This window comes from Ranitomeya variabilis, chromosome 4 (genome assembly GCF_051348905.1).
Source record: "Ranitomeya variabilis isolate aRanVar5 chromosome 4, aRanVar5.hap1, whole genome shotgun sequence".
NCBI lineage: Eukaryota > Metazoa > Chordata > Amphibia > Anura > Dendrobatidae > Ranitomeya > Ranitomeya variabilis.
In genome coordinates, this window is record NC_135235.1 from 561664094 (window position 1) to 561686360 (window position 22267).

At 44.7% G+C, this 22267-nt stretch overlaps 1 long non-coding RNA gene across 1 annotated transcript in view; it reads left to right on the forward strand.

Moving 5' to 3' along the window:
- LOC143769163 (uncharacterized) overlaps positions 1–22267 on the forward strand; it is a 217334-nt gene that overhangs the window by 12018 nt on the left and 183049 nt on the right. The window contains exon 2 of the long non-coding RNA XR_013214238.1: positions 12993–13137. This is a non-coding gene — a long non-coding RNA (uncharacterized LOC143769163). The remainder of the gene's footprint in view (positions 1–12992; positions 13138–22267) is intronic.

The window sequence follows — 22267 nt, forward strand, 5'->3', positions numbered from 1 at the left end:
ATCAGGCCAGGCATTCACATATGTCTTGGAGTATGGGTTCCTGTAGCAACAGCTGCCAGGTACACAAATGTCCAGCCAAGTGACAGTTTTGGAGGATGAGGAGTAGGAGTATGAGGAGGAAGATAGGTATTAAACTTACAGCAAAAGCTAATGGACAATACTCTGTACTCCTCCTTCTAGACCTGTCCTCTGCTTTTGACACAGTTGACCACTGCCTCCTGCTACAGATCCTCTCCTCCTTTGGCATGAAAGACCTCTCCCTATCCTGGATCTCCCATACCTTTCCAACCGCACATTCAGCGTCTCACACTCCCACACTACCTCCTCATCCCACCCTCTCTCTGTTGGAGTCCCCCAAGGCTCTGTTCTAGGACCCCTACTCTTCTCAATCTATACACTTGGCCTGGCACAACTCATAAGGTCCCAGGGATTCCAGTAACACCTTTATGCTGATGACACTCAGATCTACCTTTCTGGCCTAGATGTCACTTCTCTGCTATCCAGAATCCCGTAGTGTCTATAAGCCATATTCTCCTTCTTCTCATCTCGCTTCCTCAAACTCAATGTGGACAAATCTGAACTCATCATCTTTCCTCCATCCCATAGATCTTCCATACCTACCTAATCTATCGCAATTAACAACATCAAGCTTCCCCCGTACCGGAAGTCCGCTGCCTCGGAGTAACCCTTGGCTCTGCCCTGTCCTTCAAACCGCATATCCAAGCTCTTTCCACCTCTTGTCGCCTCCAGCTCAAAAATATCTCCAGAATCCAACCTTTCCTCAACCGTCAATCTACTAAAATGCTTGTGCATGCCCTCATCATCTCCCTCCTTGACTATTGCAACATCCTTTTCTGTGGCCTCCCTGCTAACAGCCTTGCACCTCTCCAGTCCATCCTTAACTCTGCTGCCTGACTAATTCATCTCTCTCTGTGCTACTCCTCCGCTTCCCCCCTCTGCAAATATCTTCACTTGCTCCCATTCCCTCAGCATATCCAGTTCAAATTACTAGCACTGACCTACAAAGCCATCCATAACCTGTCTCCCCCATATATCTCTGAACTAATCTCCCAATATCTTCTCTCACGTAATCTCCATTCCTCCCAAGACCTCCTTCTCTCGTCCACACTTATCCGCTCCTCACCCAACTGCCTCCAAGACTTCTCCAGAATATCCCCCATCCTCTGGAATTCTTTACGCCAACACATTCGACTATCAACCACATTTGGATCCGTCAGATGGAACCTGAAAACCCACCTCTTCAGGAAAGCCTACAACCTGTACTGACCCTGCTGCCTCCTCACCACTACCAAAGCTACCGCCTCATTAACACCAGAGCTCCTACAACCCTCAACCTATTGTCTCCATCCCCACCATCCTGTAGAATGTAAGCCCGCAAGGGCAGGGTCGTCACCCGTCTGTATCAGTCTGTAATTGTTAGTTTGCTCACTGTAAGCAATATCTGTAATTTGTATGTAACCCCTTCTCATGTACAGCACCATGGAATCAATGGTGCTATATAAATAAATATTAATAATAATATATGTTCTGGCTTGGAGGAGTTAGTGCAGTCTGTAGGAGAGTGTGAGTGGAGAAGGAGCACAGGAGAAGTGAGGCGCTGGAGGGGAGCTGTGACTGAGCTCCCTCCACGATGAAGCACAGGAACCGGACACCGGGAGTCTGTGGCTGTGTGGGACTGTATGCCCCACAGCAGAAACCAGCTGGTAGAAGATTTTAAGTCGCCTGTCCACAACTACACCTGAATGCAAAGTAGCATATAGAGCCCAGAGTCGCCACAGTAGGGACACCTGTAAAAAGGCTCGCGTTGCCTACCATGTAGATACTGTCCTAGGACAGAGAGAGGACCTTGTGAGAAGCCTCAGGCAGCAAGGGATGCACATTACAGCGCAGTATGGAAGACTTCCAACCCCACCTGGCTAAGGGGATTCCAAATCGCTTCCAGGCTGCCCTGATTCCAAAGACCGCCTGTAACCTGTGTACTGGAACTTCATCAGTAAAAGGTAAAGAGACTGCAGCCTTGTGTCCTTCAATTCTTTCTGGCACCACACCATCTATCATCTTTGCCCACTACACCGGGAGCCCTGGGGACTAAGCTTCACCTGTGGGAATCCATACTATCCCTGCTGCAATAACATCATCCCCAGTGGACCAATTTAATCAGCGTCGGTCATCCCTGACCGAATACCACAGGTGGCATCATGAACATTGTTTATTTTCTTTCAAAACAACCCCTATAAAGACCTTCCTTTTAACTTGGATGTCCAGGGCCATGGACCGGGTCACCGCCACTGTGACTACCTCTTTAATGACCATTGGACCCAGCCCAAGTACCCCATGGCCCTAGTGGGCGCTCCAAATTCACCATCCTCGCAGAGTAAAATAGGGAAAAAAATAAAATGTATAATAAATTGTACAAATAAAAAATACATATTTTATAAATTGGTACAAAAATGGAGCCCCACAGATAAAGGGTAAAAGACAAATATAAAATGTCCTGAACCATATGAAAACTAGCAAATACCAATGAGAGTTCTACATTCACATAGTGTGCATGTTTCTTTTCTTTCACGTGTTGCCTCCTCTGGAGAGCGTGTACTTGAAGTTAAGAAAATTACTGACATTACTGTGGCATTGCTCATTATCTCAGCCACATCTGATAGCCTATGCATACTCTGCTTTGCTGGGAAGGGATGATTGCTGTGTGTAGAACTTCAGGCCAGCTTTCCACAAGTAATGAGATGTCTTGTGCTTGATACCCGGCCTGTTGAGCCTCCATTAACCACTCACTCTCTCAACAGACTGAGGCAAACCAATATTAATCTGCTTTTCAATCGCAGAGGCCCGTGGAGAAAAACCTCTTACTCAGAAACTAGTAACCTGGAGAGTAATGATTTACTTCTTCCCTGCAGAAGATCCTGCAGAGTCGTGATTAGTCTTTCCCTGTCAGAGTCCCAGACATGTGGGGCAGAGACAATGTCTTCCCTTGGTGGACTGACACTTCACAGGAATAAGTCATTTCCAGTAGTGAAAAAATGTCACCGTAGGGGATGGTTATTTTGATGGGATATAACAGGGACTGAAAGGTCAAGGTCACACCAGTAGCATTCCTATGTACAGGGACGAACTAAGACTAATATTCAGCCCTGGCATTTGAAAGCATACAGGCCCGCACAGACCCACCTGTGCAGCCTCCCCCATTCTTCAGAATAGGATTTTTATTACTAATTTTACCCTTCCCCAAGGAAATCAAGATTTACTATAAGAACTATATTTCCAATACAGCTATATAAAGCTCCTGCAATAGTAATATTACAATCATTGCTGCAATATATATATATATATATATATATATATATATATATATATATAGGCATAGTGACTGGTCATGTGGTTAATGGGCGGTATGTATCGCAGAGGTGGGTGGCCCTGTGATGGAAGCCTGGGTATGTTTTGCTCAAGCAGATCTACTGCTGAGGAATTTGTTTACATTGGAAAGGCTTCCAGGTGATTGGAGAGATGGGTGGGTCCAGTCACCTACAAACCCACCCAAAGAGGCGTGTTTGAACACCTAAGATGGTTTTGTGTTGAAGGACCTGTGGTGATGTCACACTCACCTGACTGGCCATGTGAAAGGTACCTGGGTGTGGTTACACCTATGTAAAGGAGGTGTGTGTAGCACATGGTGTGAGTGTGTGGGAGTCTGTCAGGGTGGACACACTTCCATGTGTCCTGGCTGGACACTGCAGAGTGGCCTGTGTGTTGGACGGTTCCACGTGGGGACAGACGTCCTGAACAGCACACAGAGACCATAGTTAGGCTGGAGAGCCTACGTGCTGGACATAGCACAGTCTGTGTGCCCACAGACCTGAGAGAGCAGAGCTCTACTATGGACATTGAGGATTCATCTGTCTGATGTAAGACTGTTTACCTGTTGTTGCTGTTGCTATGTGGTTTATGGAGCAATAAACCCTGTGAAATTTTAATGGAACTTGTCTCCTGAGTGTCACCCGCTGCACCTGAGCAAGTACAATCGTTACAATTGGTGGAGAATGCGGGCAACGATCCAAGGAACACATGTTGCAGCGCTGGCTGGTCTGAGCCAGAAGAGTGGACGGTCTTGACAACCATGAGTAAGTACTGACCGGGGTCAGTGAGAGCTGCTGTTTATGGGATACCGCTGACGAGAAGAGGGATCCAGGAACCTGTGTGGCAATGACAGGTAACGGATGGAGATCCGTGATGTACTGACCGGGGTCAGAGTGAAAAAAGAGAGAGACATTGTGTTTGGGCACCTCTGAGGCCAAGGGGTGTCCAGGAACCCGTGAAGGTTGCCACCGGGTAACGGTCTGAAAATCGTGTATTATGCTGATCGGGATCAGTGAGAAACTGTGTTTGGGCTGTAAAGCCGGGTGTAGTGTTGAGCATTCCGATACCGCAAGTATCGGGTATCGGCCGATACTTGCAGGTATCGGAATTCCGATACCGAGATCTGATACTTTTGTGGTATCGGATATCGGTATCGAAACAACATTAATGTGTAAAAGAAAGAATTAAAATAAAAAATATTGCTATACTCACCTCTCCGACGCAGCCTGGACCTTACCGAGGGAACCGGCAGCGTTCTTTGCTTAAAATGCGCGCGTTTACTGCCTTCCGTGACGTCACGGCTTGTGATTGGTCGCGTGCCGCCCATGTGGCCGCGACATGACCAATCACAGCAAGCCGTGACGTAATTTTCAGGTTCTGAATGCCTAATTCTAGGCATTCAGGATTTGAAAATTACGTTACGGCTTGTGATTGGTCACGTCACGGTCACATGGGCGACGCGACCAATCATAAGCCGTGACGTCACGGGAGGCAGGAAACGCGCGCATTTTAAAATTACGTCACGGCTTGTGATTGGTTGCGTGCCGCCCATGTGACCGCGACGCGACCAATCACAGCAAGCCGTGACGTAATTTTCAGGTCCTGAATGCAGAATTATGATATGTTCAAAAGTGTAGAGTGCCAAGATGGCGGTATAACACCAAACTTGTTCTACCCCTTTGAGAGGGGCCGGGACTTTGTGATCTTTGAAGATATATGGGAAGTTGACGCAGTGTGGGGTTGTTCAGAGGAGAGACGGAATGGTCATATTGAAGCCCCACTACAGCAGCAGGCTGTGGGGATTCCTGTTATTGGGATGTGTAAAGTGGAAGTAGCGCCACCTAATGTCAATAGTCCAGAGTTACGGGTGACCGGAAGAAAGTGTGGGTCTGTCACCTGTTTAAGTGGGGACTTGTTGTTCCAGGATGACAGGGTGAGAGGATGTGACTCCTATTCAGACTTTGACTCAAATGCAAGGGGAAAAGAGTGCAGTAAGGGGGAGCCAAGTAAAAATGACACATCTTCATCTCATCGTGGGGGCCGCGGAAAGACAGGGTCACGTGCAGATCACGTTGTCGTCCCTGATGAGGGGGTTACTCTATCTCTGACAAACCCTAGCACTGAGGTAGTGACGGGCTGGGGTTAGAACAGACCTGTAGTAGACCCACATCTGCAATGCCCGGAAAGAGTGAAGTGGCTCAATATGATGAAGGCTTCAGAGTACCTGATGCTGAAGAGATGGAGAACTCTGAAGTTACCAAGAGTCAAGAGGTACCTAGGAGTAAACAGACAGAGAGCCCAGGACACACCATTGAGGTGGATGCAGAAACAGGTGGAACTCTGAAGAGGCAGAGTGTGGGTGGGCAAGAGACCCCATCTGAAAATCTAATTAAAGAAGTGATGGTGCGACATGTGCTGGCCAAAAGAGAACAGGACCATGAGATAGAGCTGCTTAAAGAAATAGTCAAGCAAGAAAGGGTCCTGAGACAGGTGATTGAGCACAGAGTGGAGGAGCTGGAGCAGGAAGTCTCTGAGCTCAGAGGTCACCTATCAGTGTGTCAAAACATGAACAAGGCCATATTGAAAGATATGGAGGTGTTCAGAGAGGCCCAAGAGAAGAATCAGCAGGAGCTTCTCCAGAGAGAGGATGAGCGTTGCTGCTTGGTAGAGGAGCAAGATAAAGTTCTCCAAGAGCTCAAGACAAAGAAGACTAATCAACAGCTCCAGAAATCCACGGATGACCGGGAAATCAAACTGTTGCACTCTCCCGACCTGATTGCTATGAAGGAGAGTGAGCTGGAGAGGCTGACCAAAGAAGGGGCCTCCACGGAGGAAGAAATCCAGCAAGGGAAGTGCCACGCAGATGGCCGAACAAAGGACATCGAGGTCTTGGAAAACTGCGCTGACACTAAGGACAAGGAGGTCCAACGATATGACCAAGAAGGTGAGACTTCGATCTTCAAGTGCGTAATAGACGTACCCGAAGACATGCAAGAAGCGTGTGCCAGTGAGGAGGCGCATGAAGCGTTTAAAAAGGCGGTCGAAGCGTGTAGGGTGCACTGAGCACCTGAGACTCATCAACTGGTCATACTGTCGACTAGGGAAGTCACAGTGAAGCGGGTGGCTGTCCTGAGAGAGATGCATCTACAATGCCTCCGCACAAAACAAATGATCATGTTGAAGAATAAGGAAGCCACTCGACGTCTGGAGCTAGCAAGAGGAGCTCAAAGTCGGTTGGGTACTGTAGAAGATGTCGTGCAAGTGCCCAGAGGTCTGGTGAGGAAAGTCGTCAGAAGATTTGGCAAGGTGATGCAAGAGATGGTGAATAGGTCTGGTGTTATAAGAGTGAGCATTCCGGCTGATGATGAAGCACAGGTCGTGGGTAGTGTTGAGCATTCCAATACCGCAAGTATCGGGTATCGGCCGATACTTGCGGTATCGGAATTCCGATACCGAGATCCAATACTTTTGTGGTATCGGGAATCGGTATCGGGATTAATATCAATGTGTAAAAGAAAGAATTAAAATAAAAAATAGGGATATATTCACCTCTCCGGTGGCCCCTGGACTTTACCGCCGTAACCGGGAGCCGTTGTACCTAAGAATGCGCGCTTGAAGGGCCCTAGATGACGTCACGGCACTCTGATTGGTCCATAGCGGTCGCGTGACCGCTACGCGACCAATCACAAAGCCGTGACGTCACCTAAGGTCTTTCAAGCGCTTGAAATACCTTAGGTGACGTCACGGCTTTGTGATTGGTCGCGTAGTGGTCACGCGACTGCTACGCGACCAATCAGAAGCTGCGGACGTCTTCTAAGGTATTTCAAGCGCTTGAAAGACCTTAGGTGACGTCACGGCTTTGTGATTGGTCGCGTAGCGGTCACGCGACCGCTACGGACCAATCAGAGCGCCGTGACGTCATCTAAGGCCCTTCAAGCGCGCATTCTTAGGTACAACGGCTCCCGGTTACGGCGGTAAAGTCCAGGGCGCGTCAGAGGGTGAGTATATCCCTATTTTTTATTTTAATTCTTTCTTTTACACATTGATATGGATCCCAGGGCCTGAAGGAGAGTTTCCTCTCCTTCAGACCCTGGGAACCATACAGGATACTGTCCGATACTTGGTGTCCCATTGACTTGTATTGGTATCGGGTATCGGTATCGGATTAGATCCGATACTTTGCCGGTATCGGCCGATACTTTCCGATACCGATACTTTCAAGTATCGGACGGTATCGCTCAACACTAGTCGTGGGTGAAGATGGGATGGTTCCATTCCTTGTTGTCGGATCCATGGAGAGCCTTGGGAATATCCAAATGCTCCTGGGGTATCGTGTGGCATACCTGAAACAGATAGAGCAGCTAAGACGTGAGAGGGAGCAGATCAATATAGAGCTGCAAGGATTGGCAAACAGATTGCCACCACCTTTAACTCACGGTCTAGAGAGTCGAAGAGGTTCTCTAAAGACTGGAAGTCCTCAAGCTGAAGTTAACAGAGGATATAGAGGTATAGGAAAGAGCTGCTCTCCGAAGAAAGACAATAGGAGAGATCAACAACAGAGAGGGAACCGAAGGTGGCCAGATGGAAGAAGTAGAAATAGTGATTCCTCAGTTAGTTCAGGGCTCAGTGACCTAAGCGGGGGATCCTATAGCAGAGGAAATGACAAGAGGTCATCTTTATCAAAGGGTATGACAGAAATGGTTGACGAATGCTGACAAAAGGGTTCAGTAACAGGCCCTGACTTTGACAGACGGTTTGACTGTCAGGGACGACTGAGAAGGATCTCTGGTCGGGTAATAGAAAGTGCCAAGCCCCACGGCTTTAGGCAAAGGGGGGAAATATGTGGCATAGCGACTGGTCATGTGGTTAATGGGCGGTATGTATCGCAGAGGTGGGTGGCCCTGTGATGGAAGCCTGGGTATGTTTTGCTCAAGCAGATCTACTGCTGAGGGATTTGTTTACATTGGGAAGGCTTCCAGGTGATTGGAGAGATGGGTGGGTCCAGTCACCTACAAACCCACCCAAAGAGGCGTGTTTGAACACCTAAGATGGTTTTGTGTTGAAGGACCTGTGGTGATATCACGCTCACCTGACTGGCCATGTGACAGGTACCTGGGTGTGGTTACACCTATGTAAAGGAGGTGTGTGTAGCACATTTTGTGAGTGTGTGGGAGTCTGTCAGGGTGGACACACTTCCATGTGTCCTGGCTGGACACTGCAGAGTGGCCTGTGTGTTGGTGTTGGACGGTTCCACGTGGGGACAGATGTCCTGAACAGCACACAGAGACCATATTTAGGCTGGAGAGCCTACGTGCTGGACATAGCACAGTCTGTGTGCCCACAGACCTGAGAGAGCGGACCCATACTATGGACATTGAGGATTCATCTGTCTGATGTAAGACTGTTTACCTATTGTTCCTGTTGCTATGTGGTTTATGGAGCAATAAACCCTGTGAACTTTTAATGGAACGTGTCTCCTGAGTGTCACCCGCCGCACCTGAGCGAGTACAATCCTTACAATATATACAGTATATCTATATATATATACATATACATATATATATATATACACTCACCGGCCACTTTATTAGGTACATCATGCTAGTAACGGGTTGGACCCCTTTTGCCTTCAGAACTGCCTCAATTCTTCGTGGCATAGATTCAACAAGGTGCTGGAAGCATTCCTCAGAGATTTTGGTCCATATTGACATGATGGCATCACACAGTTGCCGCAGATTTGTCGGCTGCACATCCCAAAGATGCTCCATACAAGGCAGGATGGATCCATGCTTTCATGTTGTTTACGCCAAATTCTGACCCTACCATCCGAATGTCGCAGCAGAAATCGAGACTCATCAGACCAAGCAACGTTTTTCCAATCTTCTACTGTCAAATTTCGATGAGCTTGTACAAATTGTAGCCTCAGTTTCCTGTTCTTAGCTGAAAGGAGTGGTACCCGGTGTGGTCTTCTGCTGCTGTAGCCCATCTGCCTCAAAGTTCGACGCACTGTGCGTTCAGAGATGCTCTTAGGCCTACCTTGGTTGTAACGGGTGGCGATTTGAGTCACTGTTGCCTTTCTATCAGCTCGAACCAGTCTGCCCATTCTCCTCTGACCTCTGGCATCAACAAGGCATTTCCGCCCACAGAACTGCCGCTCACTGGATATTTTTTCTTTTTCGGACCATTCTCTGTAAACCCTAGAGATGGTTGTGCGTGAAAATCCCAGTAGATCAGCAGTTTCTGAAATACTCAGACCAGCCCTTCTGGCACCAACAACCATGCCACGTTCAAAGGCACTCAAATCACCTTTCTTCCCCATACTGATGCTCGGTTTGAACTGCAGGAGATTGTCTTGACCATGTCTACATGCCTAAATGCACTGAGTTGCCGCCATGTGATTGGCTGATTAGAAATTAAGTGTTAACAAGAAGTTGGACAGGTGTACCTAATAAAGTGGCCAGTGAGTGTATATATATATATATATATACTGTATATATATATAGGTACAGAATGTATTCAGACTCCTTTACATTTTTCACTCTTTTTTTCATTGCAGCCATTGGTAAATTCAAAAAAGTTCATTTTTTCGCTTTAATGTACACTCTGCACCCCATCTTGACTGAAAAAAACAGAAATATAGACATTTTTGCAAATTTATTTTAAAAAAAACCTTGAAATATCACATGGTCATAAGTATTCAGACGCTTTGGTCAGACACTCATATTTAAGTCACATGCTGTCCATTTCCTTGTGATTCTTCTTGAGCTGGTTCTACGCCTTCATTGGAGTCCAGCTGTGTTTAATTAAACTGATAGGACTTGATTTGGAAAGGCACACACCTGTCTATATAAGACCTCACAGTGCATGTCAGACCATATGAGAATCATGAGGTCAAAGGAACTGGCCAAGTAGCTCAGAGACAGAATTGTGGCAAGTCCCAGATCTGGCCAAGGTTACAAAAGAATTTCTGCAGTACTCAAGGTTCATAAGAGCACAGTGGCCTCCATGATCCTTAAATGGAAGAATTTTGGCACCACCAGAAGTCTTCCTAGACCTGGCCGTCCAGCCAAACTGAGCAATCGCTGGAGAAGAGTCTTGGTGAGAGAGGTGTCATGACTCTGGACAGGATGGTGCCGCCTCCATCCTGGTCAGGTCAGGGTTAATTAAAAAAAAAAAAAAAACAAGCTGTTTCTCTCAGACCTCTGCCAGACATACATTCAGCTACTGTGTGGTTTGTCTCTCTGTGCCTTGTGTTCTGTTTGCAGATCTTTCATTGCCTGACCTTGGACCTCATTCTGACCATCCATCTGTTTAACCCCTTCTGCTCTGATCAGCTATCCTTCTGGTATTCTGACATCAAGACATTACCTGACTACGCTTTTGTCTCTTCCTTCTGTTTATGACGTACCCTCCTTTCTTTTGACTTTGGATTCATTAACTAGCCTGACTTACGGCTTAGCTGTGCGTAGTGACTAGTTTCACACCAGGGTTTTATCTCCCACTCTTATGGCCAGCGAGAGGGACATTTATACTCCCCTTCTGCTCTCTTCCATGATAACTCTTTGGTAATTACGCAGTACTATACACCCAAAAATGCCCCCACTGACACAATACGATATCCCCACAGTGAGTGCACCCTTTCCCCACGCTTGCAGTAGGAAACCCCCAACACATTATAATACCCCCACAGCATGACGCACCTACAGTACCCATTCCTCCATAGTATTATGCCCCCTCCCACCACAATTACTGACATTTAAAAATAATCACTATATAAGCATCCTTGTCACTCCAGCCTGCTGCTTGGGTGCAGTGTGAGGACCACACACAGCTGGTGCGGTCAAATGACGTCATCTCGCTTGCAGCGTGCTGAGCCTCAAAAACACAGGGGCAGGATGAATGATGGATCACAGAGACTTTGAATTCCTGATTCACCATTCTATTCCACTGTACATAGCACTGAAATTGTGAGAACGGACAGATGGAAGACCGTGCATTGTATCACAGAATGGTAAAGTTGGAAAGGACCTCCTGGGTCATCTGGTCCAACCTCCTGCTCTAAGCAGGATTCACTAAATCATCCCAGACAGATGTCTGTCCAGCCTCTGTGTAAAAAAAATCCATGGAAGGAGAACTCACCACCTCTCGAGGCAGCCTGTTCCACTCATTGATCACCCTAACTGTCAAAAAGTTTTTCTGATATCTAATCTGTGTCTCCTCCCATTCAGTTTCATCCCATTGCTTCTAGTCTTTCCTTTTGCAAATGAGAATAAAGATGATCCTTCTACAATGTGACAGCCCTTGAGATATTTGTAGACAGCGACTTTAAGTCTCCTCACCTCGACATGCTTATCATGTCAGTCTCCGCAAGGAGAAACGATACTTCTTGGATCCTGGTCAGACGCCTCTCAATCAACCAAACCAGATCTCCACTTTGCACTGACGAGGGGCAGTACCCCGAAACACAGTGTCTGCAAAATGAGATTCTGGTTTGGCAATTATCCTAAGTCATGTGACAAGGCTCGTTAAAGGGTCGACATTGACTGTTAGGATTGCTACTTCCAATAGGTGGCACTAGAGTTCTAGTCCTCTTCCTCTCTGAAGAGACAATTTGTAGACAGCTATTAAGTCTCCTCTCAGTCTTCTTTTTGGCAAGCTAAACATTCCCAAATCCTGTAACCATTCCTCATAGGACATGGTTTGCAGACCGGTCACCATTCTGGTCGCTCTTCTCTGAACTTGCTCCAGTTTGTTGATGTCTTTTTTTAAATGTGGTGCCCAAAACTGGACACAGTATTCCAGATGAGGTTTGACCAAAGCGGAAAAGAGGGCAATAATGACTTCACATGATCTAGACTGTATGCTTCTGTTAATACTTCCCAGAATTGCATTTGCCTTTTTTGCTGATGCATCACACTGTTGACTCATGTTCAGTTTATGATCTATTAGTATACCCAAGCCTTTTTCACATGTGCTGTTGCTTAGCCCTATTCTTCCCATTCTGTATATGCTTTTTTCATTTTTATTACCCAGATGTAGTACTTTGCATTTTTCCTTGTTAAAAACCATTCTGTTAGTTGGTGCCCACTGCTCCAGTATATTTATATCTTTTCGAATCCTCTCTCTCTTCTTTAGTATTATCTATCCCTCCTAGCTTTGTGTCATCAGCAAATTGAATTAGTGTACCCTCAATTCCTTCATCTAAATCATTGATAAAGATGTTGAACAATACAGGGCCCAGGACAGAACCCTGTGGTACCCCACTTGAGACATTCTTCCAACTGGATGTGCAGCCATTTACGACCACTCTTTGGGTCCGATCACTAAGCCAGTTATGAATCCACCTAACAGTTGCCTTGTCCATTCCATACTTAGTGATTTTTTCAATAAAGATGGTGTGAGATGCTTTGTCAAATGCTTTGCTGAAGTCAAGGTATACTATATCTACAGCATTTCCCTGATCCATCCAGTCAGTGATTCTGTCATAGAAGGAAATTAAGTTAGTCTGACATGACTTATTAGTTACAAACCCATGCTGACTCTGGTTAATCACTTCGTTCTTATCCAGGTACTTACATACATGTTTTTTAATAATTTGTTCAAAGATCTTTCCTGGTATGGAAGTCAGACTCAACCGGCCTATAGTTCCCTGGGTCCACCTTCTTCCCGTTTTTGAAGATAGGAACAACATTTGCTCTTCTCCAGTCTTCTGGGACCTTTCCTGTTCCCCAAGAGGTTTCAAAGATTATGGTGAGTGGTTCAAAAATTTCTTCTGCTATCTCCTTCAGTACTCTGGGGTGTAATTTATCGGGACCTGGAGACTTGAATTCATTTATGTTAGCTAAGTGTTTCCTCACTATCTTTCTAGATAGATATCCTGGATTCTTCTATTCCTTTAATAGGACAGTGAAGATCAGTTAATTGGTACATTTTCTTTCTGAGAGAAAACAGATGCAAAATAGGAATTACAGAGTTCGGCCTTCTCAACATCCTTTCTTACCATTTCATCATTTTCATCCTGTAAAAATCCTATAGCATCTTTGAATTTTCTTTTACTTTTGACATATCCCCCAAATTTTTTTTATTGCATTTGAGGTCTCTTGCAAGCCTTAAATCATTGTCAGCTTTAGATAATCTGATTCGTGCCCTGCAGGTTCTGCAGACAGCATTATATTCTTGTTTAGATATTCTTCCCTCTTTCCATTTGATAAACATTTCTTTCTTCCTTTTTAGCATGTGTTTAAGTTCTGTGTTCATCCATCCTGGTTGTCTGCCGCTAAAAATTGTATGCCGCTGTTGGTGGTTGTCCAACTACTGGGTCCTACACGATCAGCAGTGTGGACAACTTTTATGTACGTTGGAGTATGGTAGCAGTGTGCATGCTCAATTGTCCCTCCATTCATTCCTTATGGGGCTTCTGAGTGCTGCATTCTGATGATCAGTGCGGGTTCTAGCGGTCGGACTTCCCCCAATCAGTAAGGTACTGTATAGTGTTGAGCATTCCGATACCGCAAGTATCGGGTATCGGCCGATACTTGCGGGTATCGGAATTCCGATACCGAGATCCGATACTTTTGTGGTATCGGGAATCGGTATCGGGATTAATATCAATGTGTAAAAGAAAGAATTAAAATAAAAAATAGGGATATACTCACCTCTCCGACGCAGCCTGGACTTTACCGCCGTAACCGGGAGCCGTTGTACCTAAAAATGCGCGCTTGAAGGGCCTTAGATGACGTCACGGCGCTCTGATTGGTCCGTAGTGGTTGCGTGACCGCTACGCGACCAATCACAAAGCAGTGACGTCACCTAAGGTCTTTCAAGCGCTTGAAAGACCTTAGGTGAGGTCACTGCTTTGTGATTGGTCGCGTAGCGGTCACGCGACCGCTACGCGACCAATCAGAAGCTGCGGACGTCTTCTAAGGTATTTCAAGCGCTTGAAAGACCTTAGGTGACGTCACTGCTTTGTGATTAGTCGCGTAGCGGTCACGCGACCGCTACGGACCAATCAGAGCGCCGTGACGTTATCTAAGGCCCTTCAAGCGCGCATTCTTAGGTACAACGGCTCCCGGTTACGGCGGTAAAGTCCAGGCTGCGTCAGAGAGGTGAGTATATCCCTATTTTTTATTTTAATTCTTTCTTTTACACATTGATATGGATCCCAGGGCCTGAAGGAGAGTTTCCTCTCCTTCAGACCCTGGGAACCATACAGGATACCGTCCGATACTTGGTGTCCCATTGACTTGTATTGGTATCGGGTATCGGTATCGGATTAGATCCGATACTTTGCCGGTATCGGCCGATACTTTCCGATACCGATACTTTCAAGTATCGGACGGTATCGCTCAACACTAGTACTGTATCATCCTGTGAATTAGTGAGAACCTGTTTTAAGCAGACCAGACATTAATAGCTTACTGGTCTATGTCTATAATTATCTGGGAAAGACCTAGAGCCTTTTATGAAAAGAGACTTCTTCAGCAAGATGCAAACAATACAAGACTTTTTCCTAGGTACAGGCCGATGCTAAGACTCAGGCTGGATATGATGGAGGAGCAGTCCTAATAAGCACATAGTAAACCTCACAATTAATGTATCATCCTAACACTCTATCTAATCTATTTATTCTTTAACTTTTGTTATTTTTCTGATCCTTTGACATTATGCTAGGGGCATAACTAGAGATGGGCGAACCCAAACAGTAAAGTTCGGGGTCTGTACTGAACTCCTAAATCTTGCGAGTTTCTATGGATTCCATTAAGTCCTGCCCTGTCACACTGCAATATCTCTTCAGGATACTGAGGATGCATCTTATACTGATTGTCAAACTGCAAGTTTGGCTACCTGATCCCCCACCTCATTCTCTACGCTGGCAAAACACTTGTCCAGCCTAAAAACACTTCTGGACGACAGGTCTCATCCATACCACTCATCAATCTGGCACTATACAGACACAAAATAACTTGTAAGATGGCAACTAGAGTTCTTCAAACCTCTTACAAGTAAACAGCACCCTATAATCAACTTATTCAGTGCCATATTCATGTCATATACTAAGTACAAACATTAACAAACATTACCACTATTGAGTGTGCAATAAAAAATAAATCCGTTTGTATAATGGCATACAGTTGTGAAGAGATGCCCATGAGTTAATAAACTAAGTACTAAATTATCAAAGCTGTGCTAGCAGTGGCATAAGGGATAATCTTTACACCAAACCTTTCCAAAATAGAAAAAGTAATTGATTTTTACAGGCTGGCAGGTAGGTCTGTTATGTTACTTTTATCACATTTTTTTAAGTCTTGTTGCGATTTTGGGTAAATGGGAGATCTATAGTGTCTTACACATGCTCAAATCTAAAAGGAACCTGTTGTGAAAATAAGTTAAGGGGGTTGTTGGCTGTAAATAATTTCTCACCTACCCACGGGATAGGTGATGGCTAGGGTTGAGCGAAACGGGTCGATCATTTTCAAAAGTCGCCGACTTTTGGCTAAGTCGGCGTCTCATGAAACCCGATCCGACCCCTGTGCTTGTCGGCCATGCGGTACGCGACTTTCGCGCCAAAGTCGCGTTTCAATGACGCGAAAAGCGCCATTTCTCAGCCAATGAAGGTGAACGCAGAGTGTGGGCAGCGTGATGACATAGATCCTGGTCCCCACCATCTTAGAGAAGGGCATTGCAGTGATTGGCTTGCTGTCTGCGGCGTCACAGGGGCTATAAAGGGGCGTTCCCGCCGACCGCCATCTTACTGCTGCTGATCTGAGCTTAGGGACAGGTTGCTGCCGCTTCGTCAGAAGCAGGGAGAGCGTTAGGCAGGGTCCACTAACCACCAAACCGCTTGTGCTGCAGCGATTTGCACTGTCCAACACCACCTTCGGTGTGCAGGGACTGTGGAAGCTATTTTTTTTTTTTTTTCCCCTCAGCGCTGTAGCTCATTGGGCTGCCCTAGAAGGCTCCGTGATAGCTGTATTGCTGTGTGTACGCCACTGTGCAAACCAACTGCTTTTTTCAAAGCACATATCCTCTTGTTCCTTCCTTTCTGCACAGCTATCTTTTTTGTTTGTCCACACTTTTTATTTAATTTGTGCATCAGTCCACTCCTATTGCTGCCTGCCATACCTGGCTTAGATTACTGCAGGGAGATAGTAATTGTAGGACAGTCCCTGTTTTTTTTTTGTTTTTTTTGTGGGAGATTAAGATTGGCATTTCTGCTACAGTGCCATCCCTGTGTGTGCCATCTCTCACTGAGTGGGCCATAGAAAGCCTATTTATTTTTTCCGTGATTTGTGTTCTAAATTCTACCTCAACACAAAAACACTACATCAATCAGTGGGAGAAAAATATTGGCCTCAGTCAGGGCTTGTGTGCCACTGCTGTGTGTGCTATCTCTCATTCAGTGGGCTATAGCAAGCCTATTTATTTATTTTTTTTTTTTTTAATATTATTTGGTTTCTAAAGTCTCCCTGAAAAAAAAAAAAAATCCTAAAAAAACAGTGGGAGAGTAATATTGCCCTTTCAGCTTGTGTGCCAGTCTTGACTCCTGGGTGTGCCACCTCTCTCTCTCATTCAGTGGGCCATAGAAAGGCTATTTTTTTTTTTGGTTTTTTTAATATTATTTGGTTTCTAAAGTCTCCCTGAAAAAAAAAAAAAACATAAAAAAACAGTGGGAGAGTAATATTGCCCTTTCAGCTTGTGTGCCAGTCTTGACTCCTGGGTGTGCCACCTCTCTCCCTCTCATTCAGTGGGCCATAGAAAGCCTATTTATTTTTTTTTAAAAATATTATTGGGTTTCTAAAGTCTCCCTTAAAAAACAAAAAATACATAAAAAAACAGTGGGAGAGTAATATTGCCCTTTCAGCTTGTGTGCCAGTCTTGACTCCTGGGTGTGCCACCTCTCTCTCTCATTCAGTGGGCCATAGAAAGCCTTTTTTTTTTTTTTTTTTTTTTTTTTAAATATTATTGGGTTTCTAAAGTCTCCCTTAAAAAACAAAAAATACATAAAAAAACAGTGGGAGAGTAATATTGCCCTTTCAGCTTGTGTGCCAGTCTTGACTCCTGGGTGTGCCACCTCTCTCTCTCATTCAGTGGGCCATAGAAAGGCTATTTTTTTTTTGGTTTTTTTAATATTATTTGGTTTCTAAAGTCTCCCTGAAAAAAAAAAAAAAAACATAAAAAAACAGTGGGAGAGTAATATTGCCCTTTCAGCTTGTGTGCCAGTCTTGACTCCTGGGTGTGCCACCTCTCTCCCTCTCATTCAGTGGGCCATAGAAAGCCTATTTATTTTTTTTTAAAAATATTATTGGGTTTCTAAAGTCTCCCTTAAAAAACAAAAAATACATAAAAAAACAGTGGGAGAGTAATATTGCCCTTTCAGCTTGTGTGCCAGTCTTGACTCCTGGGTGTGCCACCTCTCTCTCTCATTCAGTGGGCCATAGAAAGCCTTTTTTTTTTTCTTTTTTTTTTTAAATATTATTGGGTTTCTAAAGTCTCCCTTAAAAAACAAAAAATACATAAAAAAACAGTGGGAGAGTAATATTGCCCTTTCAGCTTGTGTGCCAGTCTTGACTCCTGGGTGTGCCACCTCTCTCTCTCATTCAGTGGGCCATAGAAAGGCTATTTTTTTTTGTGGTTTTTTTAATATTATTTGGTTTCTAAAGTCTCCCTGAAAAAAAAAAAAAAACATAAAAAAACAGTGGGAGAGTAATATTGCCCTTTCAGCTTGTGTGCCAGTCTTGACTCCTGGGTGTGCCACCTCTCTCTCTCATTCAGTGGGCCATAGAAAGGCTATTTTTTTTTTTTGGTTTTTTTAATATTATTTGGTTTCTAAAGTCTCCCTGAAAAAAAAAAAAAAAACATAAAAAAACAGTGGGAGAGTAATATTGCCCTTTCAGCTTGTGTGCCAGTCTTGACTCCTGGGTGTGCCACCTCTCTCCCTCTCATTCAGTGGGCCATAGAAAGCCTATTTATTTTTTTTAAAAAATATTATTGGGTTTCTAAAGTCTCCCTTAAAAAACAAAAAATACATAAAAAAACAGTGGGAGAGTAATATTGCCCTTTCAGCTTGTGTGCCAGTCTTGACTCCTGGGTGTGCCACCTCTCTCTCTCATTCAGTGGGCCATAGAAAGCCTTTTTTTTTTTTTTTTTTTTTTAAATATTATTGGGTTTCTAAAGTCTCCCTTAAAAAACAAAAAATACATAAAAAAACAGTGGGAGAGTAATATTGCCCTTTCAGCTTGTGTGCCAGTCTTGACTCCTGGGTGTGCCACCTCTCTCTCTCATTCAGTGGGCCATAGAAAGGCTATTTTTTTTTTTGGTTTTTTTAATATTATTTGGTTTCTAAAGTCTCCCTGAAAAAAAAAAAAAAAACATAAAAAAACAGTGGGAGAGTAATATTGCCCTTTCAGCTTGTGTGCCAGTCTTGACTCCTGGGTGTGCCACCTCTCTCCCTCTCATTCAGTGGGCCATAGAAAGCCTATTTATTTTTTTTTTAAAATATTATTGGGTTTCTAAAGTCTCCCTTAAAAAACAAAAAATACATAAAAAAACAGTGGGAGAGTAATATTGCCCTTTCAGCTTGTGTGCCAGTCTTGACTCCTGGGTGTGCCACCTCTCTCTCTCATTCAGTGGGCCATAGAAAGCCTTTTTTTTTTTTTTTTTTTTTTTTAAATATTATTGGGTTTCTAAAGTCTCCCTTAAAAAACAAAAAATACATAAAAAAACAGTGGGAGAGTAATATTGCCCTTTCAGCTTGTGTGCCAGTCTTGACTCCTGGGTGTGCCACCTCTCTCTCTCATTCAGTGGGCCATAGAAAGGCTATTTTTTTTTTTGGTTTTTTTAATATTATTTGGTTTCTAAAGTCTCCCTGAAAAAAAAAAAAAAACATAAAAAAACAGTGGGAGAGTAATATTGCCCTTTCAGCTTGTGTGCCAGTCTTGACTCCTGGGTGTGCCACCTCTCTCTCTCATTCAGTGGGCCATAGAAAGGCTATTTTTTTTTTTTGGTTTTTTTAATATTATTTGGTTTCTAAAGTCTCCCTGAAAAAAAAAAAAAAAACATAAAAAAACAGTGGGAGAGTAATATTGCCCTTTCAGCTTGTGTGCCAGTCTTGACTCCTGGGTGTGCCACCTCTCTCCCTCTCATTCAGTGGGCCATAGAAAGCCTATTTATTTTTTTTTTAAAATATTATTGGGTTTCTAAAGTCTCCCTTAAAAAACAAAAAATACATACAAAAACAGTGGGAGAGTAATATTGCCCTTTCAGCTTGTGTGCCAGTCTTGACTCCTGGGTGTGCCACCTCTCTCTCTCATTCAGTGGGCCATAGAAAGCCTTTTTTTTTTTTTGGTTTTTTTAATATTATTTGGTTTCTAAAGTCTCCCTGAAAAAAAAAAAAAAAACATAAAAAAACAGTGGGAGAGTAATATTGCCCTTTCAGCTTGTGTGCCAGTCTTGACTCCTGGGTGTGCCACCTCTCTCTCTCATTCAGTGGGCCATAGAAAGCCTTTTTTTTTTTTTGGTTTTTTTAATATTATTTGGTTTCTAAAGTCTCCCTGAAAAAAAAAAAAAAAACATAAAAAAACAGTGGGAGAGTAATATTGCCCTTTCAGCTTGTGTGCCAGTCTTGACTCCTGGGTGTGCCACCTCTCTCTCTCATTCAGTGGGCCATAGAAAGGCTATTTTTTTTTTTGGTTTTTTTAATATTATTTGGTTTCTAAAGTCTCCCTGAAAAAAACAAAAAAAACATAAAAAAACAGTGGGAGAGTAATATTGCCCTTTCAGCTTGTGCGCCAGTCTTGACTCCTGGGTGTGCCACCTCTCTCTCTCTAATTGTGGGCCATAGAAAGCCTTTTTTTTTTTTTTTTTTTTAATATTATTTGGTTTCTAAAGTCTCCCTGAGAAAAAAAAAAAAATAAATTAGGTGGGAGATTAATATTGACATTAGTGCTTGAGTGACAGTCCTGCGTGTGTGTCATCTCTGTGATTTTGTGCCACAGAAAACAGAGTGTGTAACATTGTGCCTGATTTTCCTTGTGGTCTCACCAACCTGTTAAGGGATATTGAAATCATACTGAAGTTATAGCTCACCGTGTAAGTTGTTTGACAGCAACAAATAAAGTTACTTTGGTTAAGATTTTAAAACAATGAGGAAGTCTGGTGCAAGAGGTCGTCGTGGGCGTTCATTGTCAGCTGGTAATGATGGTAGTGGTAGTGGAGCATCAGGTGGTCGTGGGGATAAAAATATTCCACCTAAGTCTGGAGCTGTGGAGCCAGTTTCGTCGTCAGGCTACACAAGGCCTCGAACGCTCTCTTTTCTGGGAGTAGGAAAACCGCTTTTAAAGGCGGAGCAGCAACAGCAAGTTTTGGCTTACATTGCAGACTCAGCCTCTAGCTCTTTTGCCTCCTCTTCCGAAACTGGTAAATGTAAAAGCAGCGCGTCGCTTGTGGATGTTCACGGTCAGGGACAAGTCGCTTCCTTGTCCTCCTCAGCAAAAACTACAACAAGAGAGAAGGATGCAGCAGGCGACACAACGGGTCACTCCATGGAGCTCTTTACACATACCGTCCCTGGCTTAGAAAGTGAAACATTTAACAGGCCATGCCCATTACAAGTATATTCTGACATGGAGTGCACTGATGCACAGCCACAGCCAGAGTACTATGCTGCTCCTTTGACTCAGACCACCACATTGCCCTCTCAGGGTACAGATCCACAATCAGACCCTGATGAGACTATGTTGCCCCGCCACGAACGCTATACCACCGACCGACACAGTGACACAGACGAAGTTGCACATGAGCTCGAAGAGGAGGTAATAGATGACCCAGTTATTGACCCCGATTGGCAGCCATTGGGGGAACAGGGTGCAGGCGGCAGTAGTTCAGAAGCGGAGGTGGAGGAGGGGCCGCAGCAGGCATCAACATCGCAACAGGTTCCATCTGCCGGGCCCGTATCTGGCCCAAAACGCGTGTCAAAGCCAAAACCTGTTGGAGCACAGCGTTGCCATCCGGTTAAAGCTCAGTCTGCAATCCCTGAAAAGGGATCCGAGTCTAGGAAGAGTGCAGTCTGGCATTTTTTTAAACAACATCCAACTGATCAGCGCAAAGTCATCTGTCAAAAATGTTCAACTAGCTTAAGCAGAGGTCAGAATCTGAAAAGTCTAAATACTAGTTGCATGCATAGACACTTAACCACCATGCATTTTCAAGCCTGGACTAACTACCAAACGTCCCTCAAGGTTGTAGCACCCTCGGCCAATGAAGCTAGTCAGCAACGCAACATCCCTTCCGTCACTGTAAGGCCACCATTTTCTGCACCACCGGCAGTATCTGTGCAGGTTTCTTTGCCAGCCAAAAGCAGTCAGGGTCAGGGAACCACCAGTTTTGTAGGAGGAAATATTGCATCTAGGGCACCGGCGGAAACAATACCGTCTCCAACCGTCTCTCAGTCTGCCATGTACACCGGCACACCCGAAAGTTCCACGATCTCCAGCTCTCCAGTCCAGCTCACCCTACATGAGACTCTGGTTAGAAAAAGGAAGTACTTATCCTCGCATCCGCGTACACAGGGTTTTAACGCCCACATAGCTAGACTAATCTCGTTAGAGATGATGCCCTACCGGTTAGTTGAAAGCGAAGCTTTCAAAGCCCTGATGGAGTACGCTGAACCACGATACGAGCTACCCAGTCGACACTTTTTTTCCAGAAAAGCCATCCCAGCCCTGCACCAGCATGTTAAACAGCGCATCGTCCATGCACTCAGGCAATCTGTGAGTACAAAGGTGCACCTGACTACAGATGCATGGACCAGTAGGCATGGCCAGGGACGTTATGTGTCCATCACGGCACACTGGGTGAATGTGGTGGATGCAGGGTCCACAGG